General features: G+C 44.9%; 1 protein-coding gene across 9 annotated transcripts in view; it reads left to right on the forward strand.

Moving 5' to 3' along the window:
- The window catches only part of Ripor2 (RHO family interacting cell polarization regulator 2), a 232,283-nt gene that overhangs the window by 121,066 nt on the left and 97,930 nt on the right, over positions 1 to 13,287 (forward strand). The gene's annotated exons all lie outside the window — the stretch shown is intronic.

The raw sequence follows: 13,287 nt of genomic DNA on the forward strand, positions 1-13,287 counted from the left end.
TACATATTAATTAATGTTAACAATTAATATAACAGTGATTACTCCTTATCCAGATAGTTCCTCAAATAGCCACACAGAAAACTTTTAAGATTTCAAAGCTTAGGCCTTAGCTGGGTAGACTCTCAACTAGCTAATCTAAGGTAACCCAACTACCTAGCTCCATCCAGTCTTCGCTAGCTATACATTCCAGGCCCATAAGCACATCATCTCTTCTTATGTCTCCTCTCGAAAGGCCATCTTCTTTCTTCTTCCCAGAGTTCTTTCTCCCTCCCAGGAAGTCCCACCTTCCATTTCCTACCCATCAGATTTTTATTAAAGCTAATCAGAGAATACCTTAGGTATATGAAGAAAGACAGAGACACAACTTCACACAGTGTACCCCAACATTCCACTACTGTGGAGAGGCCCTAATTTCCTTCAGAAATGCCAACAGCGAGGAATCCCATCTTCAACAGTATTCTTAACAGTGTTTGGACCTATTTCCTTGGTAAATATTTCCTTGGTTGACATCACAATGACTGCCTTTCCTGTCACCACTCAACTAAGTGCTTTTATAAAAGTAACTTGAGAAAGGCTAAACTTTACATATTTATTCAAAACACCTCTTATACAAAGCTGGTGCACATTTAAAACGTGTGTGTGTGTGTGTGTGTGTGTGTGTGTGTGTGTGTGTGTATGTGTGTATACATATTTTTCCTCTAGGTGGGAACTAACCAGCAGAGGTCTACAAAGCATCACCCAGGAGTCTGACCAGAACAGCAGGCTATGAGATTGATCTTCTTCGTGTAGAAAGACAGTGTGAATTGAACTGTATGGGACAGGAAAGGGCCCATGAGGGGTGGGGAAGAAGGCTCTAGTGCTCACCATGCAAGCACCACAACCTGAGTTTTGATCCCTAGAACACATATACAAAGCCCAGGCACAATGCTTCATGCTTAGAATCCCAATAGGGAGGCATAGACAGAGGCATCCCTAGGGTTTATTGCCCACCCAGCCTTGACAAATTGGTAATGGCAAGGTTGAGTGATAGATTATCTAAAAATTAAGGTAGAGGAAAACGTTCAATACTGACATCTGTTCTCTGCACATACACACACATACACATACACACACACACACACACAAGTACTTGTACGTGCATTTATACACGCACTCAAAAAAATAAAAACAAAAAAACAATGAGTCATCAGAACTACTCACAGTGATTCAGTGGATTTCTGCAGTGCTCTTGGTCTAGCCAGGGGTTGATAAGCCATAGCCTTCAGGCCAGAGGTAGCCTATTGCCTGCTTCTGCTTCTGTAAGATGAGAATGGCTTTCACAGATTAACATCTATAGCTGATGTGATGACAAGAGTCACCCATCTTGAACTCAAATAAGCAAAACATTATCCCAAAGAATTCTTTTCTTGTCTTAGGAGAACGCTATTACTAGAAAATGTTACTACCATATTTTCAATTTGTCAGTAAGAACTATGTGAACTGCTGTTTTCTTTATCAGTGTGTGGTTTCTGGATCATTTTCTCATTTTTAACCTCTCCAACCCACAACGCCTAAAATATTTACTAACTTCTTCTGTAGAGAAAAAGCCTGCTGGTCTCTGGTTTATGTAGGCCATTAATTTCAAAGTCATTTTATACTTATCTTTTATGTATGTGCATTTGTCTGGAAGACGATATGTACACAGTGCGTGCAGGTGCCCTCGGAGGTCAGGGGGTGCTGGATTTCCTGGAACTGGAGTTAAAGGTGGTTGTGAGCGCCCAAAATGGATGATGAGAACTACTCTGGTCTTCTGCAAGAGCAGCAAGTCCTCTAAACAGCTGAGCTGACCCCCCAGCCCCAGCCCCAGCCCATTTCAAGTCATTCTGCCTCTCTTTGGGCCACTGCGTTTCTTAAGGACTTTTTTTTTTTTTTCCTGTAGCACTGGTATTACATCTGTGCCTTCTCTCTAGGAGGTCCCCATGTGAGGAGGATTTATCCACTGGGCTTAATTATATTTTCTCTTAGAGGGAACATGTGTCATCATATGGTGTTGCTTTTTAGTACCACTTGGAAAGGCGATTTTAAAAAGTTAGTACTTCGATACAGACTGTTCTGGATAGGCGAGGAAAGAGAAGTCAATATTGTGAAAGAGAAGGAACACAGGAGGACCAGTGCTCTCTTCTCCCACAACAGCGATAAAGTAGCTGGAAGGAGATATCACATATGAGGGGCTCGGGGTTTTTCCTGATTGCGCCCCTTAGATTTCTCTCTCCCCTTGACTCCGGATTCATCGGTCCCTGGGACCTCCTCGTGGTGAAGGGCTGATGTGCAGGAATAGCTCCAAGCTCTCTTCCTCTGTGCCTTCCCACACTGAGATGCCCCAGCTTATCAATGAGCAGTGTGCTGGATCTCAAACAACATCTTCCAAAGAAATAAGACTGAACCCACAGTATCTTTCTGTTAAAGGATTACACGGAGGTGGCCCTGTCTTTATCATCGCCACAGAGTACCAGTTCTCTTCCACTACCCCCATTCTGTGAGGCAGAGCCGTGCATGTCTGCTCACGTGCATGTTAATTTGAGAATGAAGAAGCCTTTGCAAAATAGACATGACAAGAGAAAGCTAACGTAAGCACACACACGCATATAGAGAGAATTACAGGCTCCCTGTTGCTAAGTGCTGGAAGAATCAGGAATGTCTAGTTCTATTAAGCATCTTTGGGCAGTTCTCACAGGCTACAGGGGAAGAAAACGCTGCTACTAAAAAGACAGGAAACTCTCTTGTGCACTGTTGGTGGGAATCCAAGTGATCCAAGTGGCACCACAGCTGTGGGCAACAGAGTAACAGCTCTTCAAAGCATTAGGAATGGAGTGACCATATGATCTGGGTACTCCACTTCTGCGTATACAGGAATTGAAAGTGGGGTCTTGAGATGTTTGTGCATTTGCACTCATGAATAACCACGTTATTCACGATGCTCAAAGGATACTAAGGAGCTCAAGCACCCACTGAGGGAAAATGGAGATATAAGGCGTAGTGTGCGCAGACAATGGAATATTAGCTGCTCTTCAAAAAGAATGGATGCCCAGTGTGCATAACTCTTAAGGACATTATATTATGGAAAGTAAATCAACCTCAATAAATGTAAATGTCGCATGATTCCACTTATATGATGAATTTACAGTCATCAAGTCTATTGAAAACAATAAGTCGATAGTTCCTAGGGCTGGAATAAAAAGTGAATTATTAAAAGATATAAGATATATATTAAAAGATGTAAAAAGATAAAAAGTGAATAATATTGCTTAAAAGGCTTACAGTTTTGGTTTTACAAAAGCAAATGAGCTCTGGAGATTGGATGCAGGACACTGGAAACAAACATATGCATTGAAAATTGATAATTATGTGTGTACATGCCTCAAGAGGCTAGAAGAGGGTGTCAGGTCCCCTAAAGTTGGAGTTACAAGCAGTTGTAAGCTGCCTAGCATATCTACTGGAGCCCCAACTCTGGTCTTCTGAAAGACCATCAAGTGTTCTTCACTTCTGGACTGAGATGCTAAATGTTATGCAAGTTTTACCACAACTATTTATGTGTACATATATAGACATATATGTATATACATATCAGTATTTGAAAAGTTAGTTCAAATTTTTGTGCAGCCTTTCTCTTGAACCCTATAGCTCTAAGAGACCCAAATTCTCACAAAAGACAAATTTGATTCTAGGGAGTTAGCCCTAATCAAGGTGGACTCTATCCAACACAATTTTAGAACAATATCATTCTTCCTGGTGTTACTGGAGTTTTAGGATCAAAGTGTCTTGGGTCTGGCAGCCTACACCACCAAGGTAGTCATGGCTATCAATCCTCAATACTTACAAAGACAAGCAAGAGCAAAAAGCAGAGAAACAATATTGATTCAATATAGTCACATTGGGAGCAGGAACAAAGAGGTCCAACGGCCCTCAAGTCTGTCTTCAGGGGCACAGACATGGGGTTTCTGATTAAACAGGAGTATAAGCTGTTAATCAGTCCTGGTCAATGACTGATCCAGCCTATCACTGACCCATCTTGTCTCTAATGCTGTCTGTTGTGCAAAGTAGTTTAGTAAATTGTCGAAACCGTGTAGAATGTCTTCCTGGGAGGCAAGTGCATCCTGTAGCTGAGGTCAAGCCTTCAGCCCTTCCCTTCCCTCAGCATGGGATTCCTGAGACCAATCTTTTCAACCACCCAATGGCTGAAGGGTGGGACACAAGTGTTTCTCTTTAGAATAACTTTGCTCTTGCCAGAACTTTGGCATGTGCAAGCTTTAGAGAATGGGAATTCTTTCTATGAATTCCTAACTAATTGGGACCAGGTCTGAGGATCACTGCATAAATGTTTTGTGATTAGCCCTCATGGAGGCTCCTGAGAGAAATGCCACCCACGGCAGATGCGGTCTCCCGAAGAACTTATGGACTATTTTCCACCAATGAAAGACTGTCATTGGAAGCCTGCCACATGCTAGGCTCAGTTCTATTCTGGCTCCCAGGATCCAGCAGTGACTACAAAGTCCCTAAAGTCCCAGGTCTGGTGAAGTCACACAGCATTAGAGAGGGGGGACACAGACAGGAAAAGATGCAGAAATGCCCAGAGTTGGGGGAGAGATGTGTTGTTGACAAATGAGGTGCAGGATGGGAAGGATCAGACATGGCCGCCCAGGAGGGATTGGCTGACAAATGCCTGAAGCCTAAAGGAAGTCAAAGTCTGGCCCTGTGGATGTCTAAAGGGAGAGTGTTCCAGGAATAGCAAAGAGGCCGCTGTGTCTGTAGCACAGCAGGAATGGCAGAGAGTGGTAGATGAGATCCAAGAACTTGGGGCGCCTCACCACTTCTAAAGTCCCATAGAGTGTGTGCAGACTCGGGTTTTGACTGTGTATGAGACAGGGCTCATTGGTCAGTGCTCCGTTGAATGATGCTATATTACCTACCTTCTAGCATTCTGGCTGTTCCCTTGACAGTAAAGTAAAGGGTTCAGCATGTACCTCAGTTGGTGGAGTGCCTGCTTAGCATGCTGGAAGCCCTGAGTTTGGTAAATGTCGCATGATAATACATGTCTGTAATTCTAGCAATCAGGTGATAGAAACCAGAGAATAGAAGTTCAAGGTCATCCTTGGCTACATAATGAGTTCTGGGTCAGCCTGGGACCTGGAACACACAGGGTCTGACCCCAAAAAAGTAGAATACAAAGGCAAGCAACCAATGGGAGCACCATTAGAGGAATCCAGATGACAGCTGGTAGAAACTCGATGAGACCCTACTGTGCTTGAGCCAGGGATATGTGGCGTGGGATGAGTAGGCAAGAATGAGACCAAGTTGGGCTTGAATATCTTGAAAGGTATCATTGTTCTTTGTTTCTTGAGATGATGGTGGCTGTTGAGAGAGCTGGTGGGGGCTAGGGGAGCCAGCGTGGGCTGAGGAGACCAGAATCAGATATGGACAGTCAAGCTTATAGAAATTGGGATGGCTTTGGGAAGTCCTCTATATACTCAAAATAGTGGAGACTCAAGAAATGTCTGTTGAAATGTTGACTGTAAAGCAGCATAAATATGCATAAAGATTATCCATAGATGTAGCCCTAGTTTGTGGGAATTCAAGCTATAGAAATCTCTATAGACTGTTCCAGAAGACCAGGAGTTCAGCAATGCAATGTTAACTGTTGGAAACTCTCCAGGGAGGGTCAGGGAAAGTCGAGGGAGAAAGGGCTAGAATACCTTGTGCAGGTATAGGAGTTTTCACCTGCAGACGTGAGAGTGTCGTATCACTGGAAGCTGTGTGTCATACCCTTGCTAATTATAGAAGTGTGTATGCAAACTGCCTCTGACCACTCTCAGTCTTTGATGCTCTACATACCCAGTTCTAGTGCTTGCTCTTCGGCCTTTTGGGTCCAAGGCTGTACCTCACAGGCTCTCTGCTGGAGGAGACCTACAGGGGTTATTGATTTATTCTACCTCAAAGAAGGAAGCAGGGGTGTCTCCCAGTTCTTGAACTCCCCACATGCTGTTTTCAATTTCTCTTTATTGTAATCTTTCTGTAAGACGGTCCTTTGCAGCAGGGCTTTGTATTGGAGCATGTTACTTCTTCAGTGCTAGGGCTCAAACTGAGGACCTTAAGGAGAACTCTAGGCAGGTACTTTACTGCTGAGCTATAGCCCCCTTCCTCTTTGTAGCCTAGAAAAAAAATTAAAAGAACCTATTACCATACCAGGAACTCTCCCAAATTCTGAAATAGACAGTCCAGTATTTTTCCATCACCAAGCACTTGAGTTGAATAATGTATCTACTGCGGGACAAAAGGCCAGTGCGTTCTGGTTCTGGTTCCAGAAGAGGCCCATATGTCTGAGAATCAGATCTGAACGTCCAGGACACCAGGTCTTCAGCTGTGGGAGTTGAATTCCTCTGTAAATTCGGCCTCCAAGGCTGAGAGGTTGACTATTTAGAACCTGCCAAGGGCTGATCCTTAATTCTGGTTTAGCATCATCTGTGTGTGCAGGGAGCAAACTGGAGCAGGTGTTCACATTTATCTTTCTCAAGTAGCCTCTTGAGGCTCTTTGGAACAGAGTCTACAAAAGGAGAGGCTGAAATGGAGCCTTCCAGCCATCCCAGCTTTGGCCCTGCCAGGAGACAGCTGTTTCTCAGCCTCTCCCTACTGCCTAATGAAAATAGCTGGGTTCAGTAGGAGATGCTTGCTACATTGCTGGCAGAAGCCACTTTCTTTGGAGATTTGCTTAAACCAATGTCCTTGGCTTTATTACTGTTGCTGTGAAATTTTCAGCTTTAACAGCTCAAGCATGAATGACCTATTTTGAACGTGACAGGCATTGCACTTCAGCTGTGTGAATAATTTATGAGCTGAGAGCGCTGTCATCACTCTGATAGTACAGCTCTCTCCTTTGCCTGGCTAATTATGGAGGGCAATGATGTTCCGTCCTGTTGTCACAGCTCCTATGCGAAGCCACCAGGGACTTGTGTGTGAGCAACGCCGGGAAGGGAAGAGGGGAACTGGGCCAGGGCCTTCTTGCTCCCACTGCTAAACAAAGAAGTCTCCAAAGGGGATAGATTTCCACCTGAACCTCTGCAAAGTGAAGCTGGGAGGAGCCCTTGGGACGGATCTGATATCCAGCATCCTGATTTTGCATCATGAGTGTTAGCTGGGAGAGGTGTGAGCTGTGAAAGGGACTTAGGAAGGAAAGAGATGCTAGACCTTGGAGTGAGTTAGGATTCCTAATGGTTCCAATCCTCCAGGACAAGAGCAGACATCTGGGTTCAGAGGTTCACTTTCCTATGAGAATGGAGGCACAGACGAGGGATGGGGGACCTGAGGGGAGATGGGGGAGCCTCAGTGGGCACCTCTCTATGGGTACCCCTGTGTCTTAAGCCATTTTGAGGTACTTCTAGCTCTCTTGAGCTGTTCTGGAGTAGTGACAACTCACTTAACTACCATGCGGCCAAATGGAAATCACACTTCTAAGTAAGATCCATGAAGACAGGAAGATTAGCCACTAGAGGTAAGGGACTCATCATTAGGCTCCTGTCCCTATCATTCCTCCAAACTCCACCTCTGGCGTTAAAGAGCTCAAATTCAGGAATTAGAAAGGACCGGGCCTTTGGGGAGACGTCTGCCAAGCTGGATAAGGGATTAAACAAGATTACAAGGAACAACAGCTCTGACTTGAAGTGGAAAAGAAGAGGAACGTCCATTTATAGTGAAGGGCCACCTGAGTGAGAAATAGTTAAAATATGAAAGATTAGAGAAGAGATCTTAAAGAGTTCTCTTTTTAAAGTAACAAGTGTATTTTTTTAAATTGATCTCAGATGCAGAGACTCGGAGAAGGTCACTCAGCAATCACTTTGGTCCCTAATCTCTTGGAGCCAGCCTTCCCCTGGAGAGGCCTGAGGGACAGGATTAACTGGTTGTTCTTCCTTCCAGTCAAATCAGCCACAGAATGGGGGTGGGGAGGGGAGCTTTGTATCAGCTGAAATACATGGCTGACAGGCAAATCCCATCTCTTATCGGTCCGGTTTTCTCTTTAGCTCTTCTTCTTATCTATGTAGATTTCACACAGTCCTCCGAAATCTCTTTCAGCTCATACCAGGCCTTGTGCTCAACCCAGCTCTGAGCTCCATCAACCTAAGCTGTTCTGTGCCAGTGGCTAGGGGTCTCTGTTACCCACACTCACCTGTCTGCAATGGCCGTGGACAAATGGTGTCTCACCAGCCACTAGCATAAGCTTGGGGTTCCTCAGGCTTTCCAAGCACTGAGTAGGCTGGCCCCAGAATAGGCCTGTCTCGGCATCCACAGCAGTGGGATTGCAAGTGTGCCCCACCACCCTATGCTTCTTCATGAGGGTTCCTCAGATCGAGCTTCGTTCCTTGTGCTTTTGGAACAAGTACGTCCAGCCAGCCCGGGAGGTGATTCTTAGTGAGTATCCACCAGGAAAGCCAACATTTGCACTAATCAGAAGTTTCATTTAATAAAGACATGAATTCCAGAGGTAGGGAGGGTACAGGTATTTAGGAACCAGCAACAGCATTATGGAGGACGTAGATAGAGGCCATTCTCCACCGGGGTGGGAGGAGGTTACTCTTTATATAGGGACACAGCCAGCCCAAGATGACCTTATGAGGAAGAGTCTGGGATTCATACCTTGAAGGAGGCCATTCACGATGAGCCCCAGGGCAGAGAGAGGAGCGAGAGGAAGGAGACTAAACAGGAAGTGGCCAGACTGAAAGCCTGGGACTAACAGCATCCTTCTAGGAGCACTAAAGGCATCACCTTGGAGGGGTTGATGGTTTCCTTTTTACTGTGCTTCCTACGGCTCCATATAAGGAAGGGGCTTTTTAAGAAGTAAAAGTTTATTTCCAACCTTAGAAACAAAAGTGCCTGCCTGCCTAGTTCTTAGCACTCTGATTGCAGATACCAATAGTTTCCAACCACTCTACCTGCATTTTGCAATCTTTTATACCCATTTGTGTGTGTGTGTGTGTGTCCTAACACTTTTCAATTAAAAGTATAGTCTTCACTTTGTACCTCTTGGGATTCAGAACTGAAAAGAACTGTCGATTTGACATACTGCCGAAATCTTTGTCAATCTCCATTGCTGGTTCCAAAAATGAGATCTGACGACCCTTGAGGTTGACCAAAGCTCTTTCAAGTTCTGCAACTTGAAAGCCTCAATGTGTGTGTGTGTGCGTGCTGCGTGCATGTATGTGTGCATGTGTGCATGTGTGCATGCGTGTTCTCTCCAGACCATGTACATGTGAAGGCCAGAGGTTAATAACAACTTTCTTTCTCTCTTCCTCTCCTTATTTTTAAGACACAGGCTCTCACTGAACCTGTAGCTCAGTGCTTCAGATAGACTAGCTGGCCAGTGAGTCCCCTGTCTCTGCCTCCTAAGCACTGGGGTTACAGGGGTGTGCTGCCACATCTAGATTTTACACGTGCTGGAATCCAAATTCACTCCCTCATGTTTGCATAGCAAGCATTTACTCACTGAGCCACCTCCATACTTACTGTCTATTTGTTTATTTTTGAGATATCTCTGGCTAGCTGGGAACTCCAGAGTGACTTTAAATTTATGGAAATCCACCTGCCTTGGGCTCCTATGTACTGTGTGCACCCCTCATGCTTGGCTTCAGTATTATGAAAAAGCATAAAATGGTCGAATGATCTTGGGACCATTATGCTGTATTTTTTAAATGTTAAAGCATTCTCTTAGAAAGTAGAGGATAGAATATTGGTCAAGATTATACTATATAATACAAGACATATATATATTTGTATATGTATATATATATATGTGTGTGTGTGTGTGTGTGTGTATCAGAAAAAGACCTCAAGGTGTTATATAATAATCATGTATAAGAAATATGATGTAAAGTTTCTGAAGAGGACATTTTTGTACTTGAAGCACATTTTCTTTCCCATCAGCTCTGAGTATCCAGCTGTTTGTGCCTCTGAAGCCTTCTAGTCACTCAGTACAGAAGCTAGACCTGTAGATGGGGCTTAGGCTTAGGGTCATTTGCCTGAACTCATTGGTTCTGTACCTTTTCTGTACCTTTGAGCAACTAGTTTCTGGGACATACTAAAATGACAACAGCGTTGACCAAAAATGTTCCCATTGCAAAAGCAAATATGTGTGACAATGGGAAGGAAATGCCTGAGTGTTTGCTTCTGTGAGGATCTTAACAGAGGCACCAGATATGCATAGGAGGTCTGGCTCCCTGCAGTTCCATTAGTGATGACACTTCCATGGGAGCTGCTCCAGTGCCCGGTAAATGCTGGCTTGGGGGGAAGGGAGCTCTTCAGGGGAAGGTGGCAGAAGCCAGCAGGGAAGTGCATGTTCACCTTCCTCACTGAGCCAATTGACTCCCCTTCCTCTAGACACGTTAATACTAATACAGAGCTTATTACACTGTTCATGGCACAAAGCATAGCTCCCGACACACAGCTTATTGATAGTGAGAAGTGTGCTAACCAGCTCTCCCAGAAGGCAGGGATGTGCATGGATCTGTGTTCAGGGGACAAAGCTCCTATTTAAAAAAAAAAAAAAAAAAACCAGTGTCATGTTTTCATCATGGCTGGAACAGGGCTTTCGAAACCAGGGGTGATTTTAGAGATAAACCTCAATAGTAGGAGGAAGTGTGATAGACAGAGAATCAGTTAAGAATTTCTAGGCAATGGATTGGCCTGAGCAAAACAACAGAAAAAAACAAAACAAAACAAACAAAAAACAAACAAACCAGGAAGTGTGGTGACCTGGCTATCCAGACCCTTCATATGACAGATGAGACACAGAGGCCGAGATTGGCCAAGTTCCTCCTCAGCAGCATTAAGACAGAACTAAAGTCTCTCAACTTCAAATCCTTCTAGGGACTGCCCACTGCCTGTGAGGGTGATAGCAAGGTGGGGACCCATCTGGGAAGGTTTCTGAAGCCACACCCCTGATGCCTCAGGAGGTTGGGTGATAAAGGAGCTCAAGAGTCTCCAAACCAAAGACAGGCATGGTGTGCACCTCTAATCCCAGCACTCAGAAGACAGAGACAGGAGGATCTCTGAGTTCGAGGCCAGCCTAACCTATAAATTGAGTGCCAGGACAGTCATGGAAACCCTGTCTCAATAAAACAAACCAAAACAAAACAGTGTCAGACCCAGAGCTGGGATTGTGGCTTGCCTAGCTAGTATTCTTGCCTAGCATTCACGAAGCCCTGCATTCAAACCCCACTGCATAAAATGTGCATGATAGCCCAGGCCCGTGGCTCTAGCACTCAGGAAGATTGAAGCAGGAGGATCTGAAGTTCAAGGTCAGGTTTGGGAATATTGGAAATTCAAGGCCAACTTCGACTACTTGAGTGAGAGCCTATCTCAACTAAAGTAAAAATCTCAAAACCAGCAGCATTTCAAGCTACCCCATAGCCAAGCACTGGGATGGCTGAAAGTCTCTAAGGGAGGGTCATGTGATTAGAGACAGGTCTTCAACATGAGGTCCTGAACTCTGCTCCTCTCATGGACGTGAGGCATCCCAGTTAGAAAGGAAGCCCAGATCTCAGGCTAGATCTGATCACCTCTCCAGGAACTGTCAACGAAGGCCAGGAGTAGAAGCCAGAAGTCACCAGTGTCCTAGGCACAGGATACACAGAAAAATTAAACACAGAAGGATCTGATAGATCCCAGGGAGAACATCAGCTTCACTTGGCAATGCCGGGCATTCCTCGGGCACATGCTGAGCTCTGAGTTACAGAGATGGAGTTCTAAATTGGGAAATCAAATCAAGCTTTCCTTGATTCTTCTGATGAACGGTGTATTTATCAATCTCCACCAGGCTCACTGGGCTGATTCTGTTAGCCAAACATCGGCTCAAAAATTCTCCGGAAGGAGAATGACACAGCCTTACTGTTTCGGAAAGGGAAACTTGTCGGTACTGCTGAAGTTAAAACACAGTTTCATGCTACCAAAAATAAAGCCGTTCCCATAGCACCCAGAGCACTTCCTCTTTCCTATGGCACACCTCACTTGCTCATCTCCAGGACCACCCCACCAAGCAGGTCGGGTTGCTGCAGTAGCCTTCCCTAGCCCACTACCTGATACTGTCCTCACCCAATGGTCCACTGATAGTAGCTGCCATTTTTATTTGTGAGTATTCTTGATGAGGAATGACGTGAGGGGGTGGGCTGAACTATGCTCTAAGGAACCATTCTTTTCTTTTTTAAGTCAACAAATTTTTACTTAAGGGATTTTGTATGTCGCTCTCTCGCTGCCTATTGAGGTCACGTGGCTCCTTCAAAGCAGAATTCAACATTTTAAGACAGCCCTGTTCTAAAAGCACTGATGCTCAATCCAGGCATGCAGTCAGCCCACATTTCCCTCATTTGAGCTTCTTCTGTTTCCACATGAGTGGAGAACATATTCATGAATTTAGAGTCCTCCATCTGAGATGAGAGAGACACCCATGACAGTGTGACAGTGCTAAGTGGTGACGGTATTCGTGACAAGGCTCCTACTTTGAAGGTGAAGCCTGGAGCTGAAGGCACGAGTCTTATTATAAATGGATGGAGTTTGTTTGGTTTGCTTTGTTTTACCAACATAGCACTGGCACAACCTACATACAGACCTGTGTGCAATATCATAGGAATGAGTGTGGTCTAGATTCCTTCGTGTTAAGAGAAGTGGAGTCTCAGAAATTGAGGGGGCAGATCATGTATCCTAAAGTGGACCATAAAGCAAATTGTTCCAGGAACCATTCCTTTCTGCCGGCATGAGGAAATGTAACTGTCTCCTAGTGAGGAGGTTCCCAGAGTACCCCTGCTTCCATGAACAGAACAGATCTGTGCTTCATTATTTCCCTGGGTAAAGTCACAAGAATGCCCTTGGCGGATAGGAATGCTCTGAATTCTGCTTAGGGAGCGGTAAATACACCACAAGAGAAAGTAGAAATAAGGAGAAATCCACCCCTTCAAGAATGGGGACTCTGGAGATCTCAGCAGAGACAGTAGGTGGAGATGCCTGCTGTAGAGCTTTGGACTGAGGTGCCTGGCTTCTTCTGTGTACTCTTAATTTGGTTGCCCTGACGGACAAATCACTTAACTTCTCTGGCATGTGAACCACAGGGCCCTATCAGGAACGAATTCTGTCTCGTTAGACCTATGATGCTCCGTCCATCCGTAACTCATGCTCATACCTGCTGTCTGAGGAGGATTTGTGCTAGGACCCATAGCGGCTACAGTCATCCAGGACAGATCCCAGTCCAAAGAGGAAACTGACCTGGGTTCAGGA

This window comes from Mus musculus, chromosome 13 (assembly GCF_000001635.26).
Source record: "Mus musculus strain C57BL/6J chromosome 13, GRCm38.p6 C57BL/6J".
Lineage (NCBI taxonomy): Eukaryota > Metazoa > Chordata > Mammalia > Rodentia > Muridae > Mus > Mus musculus.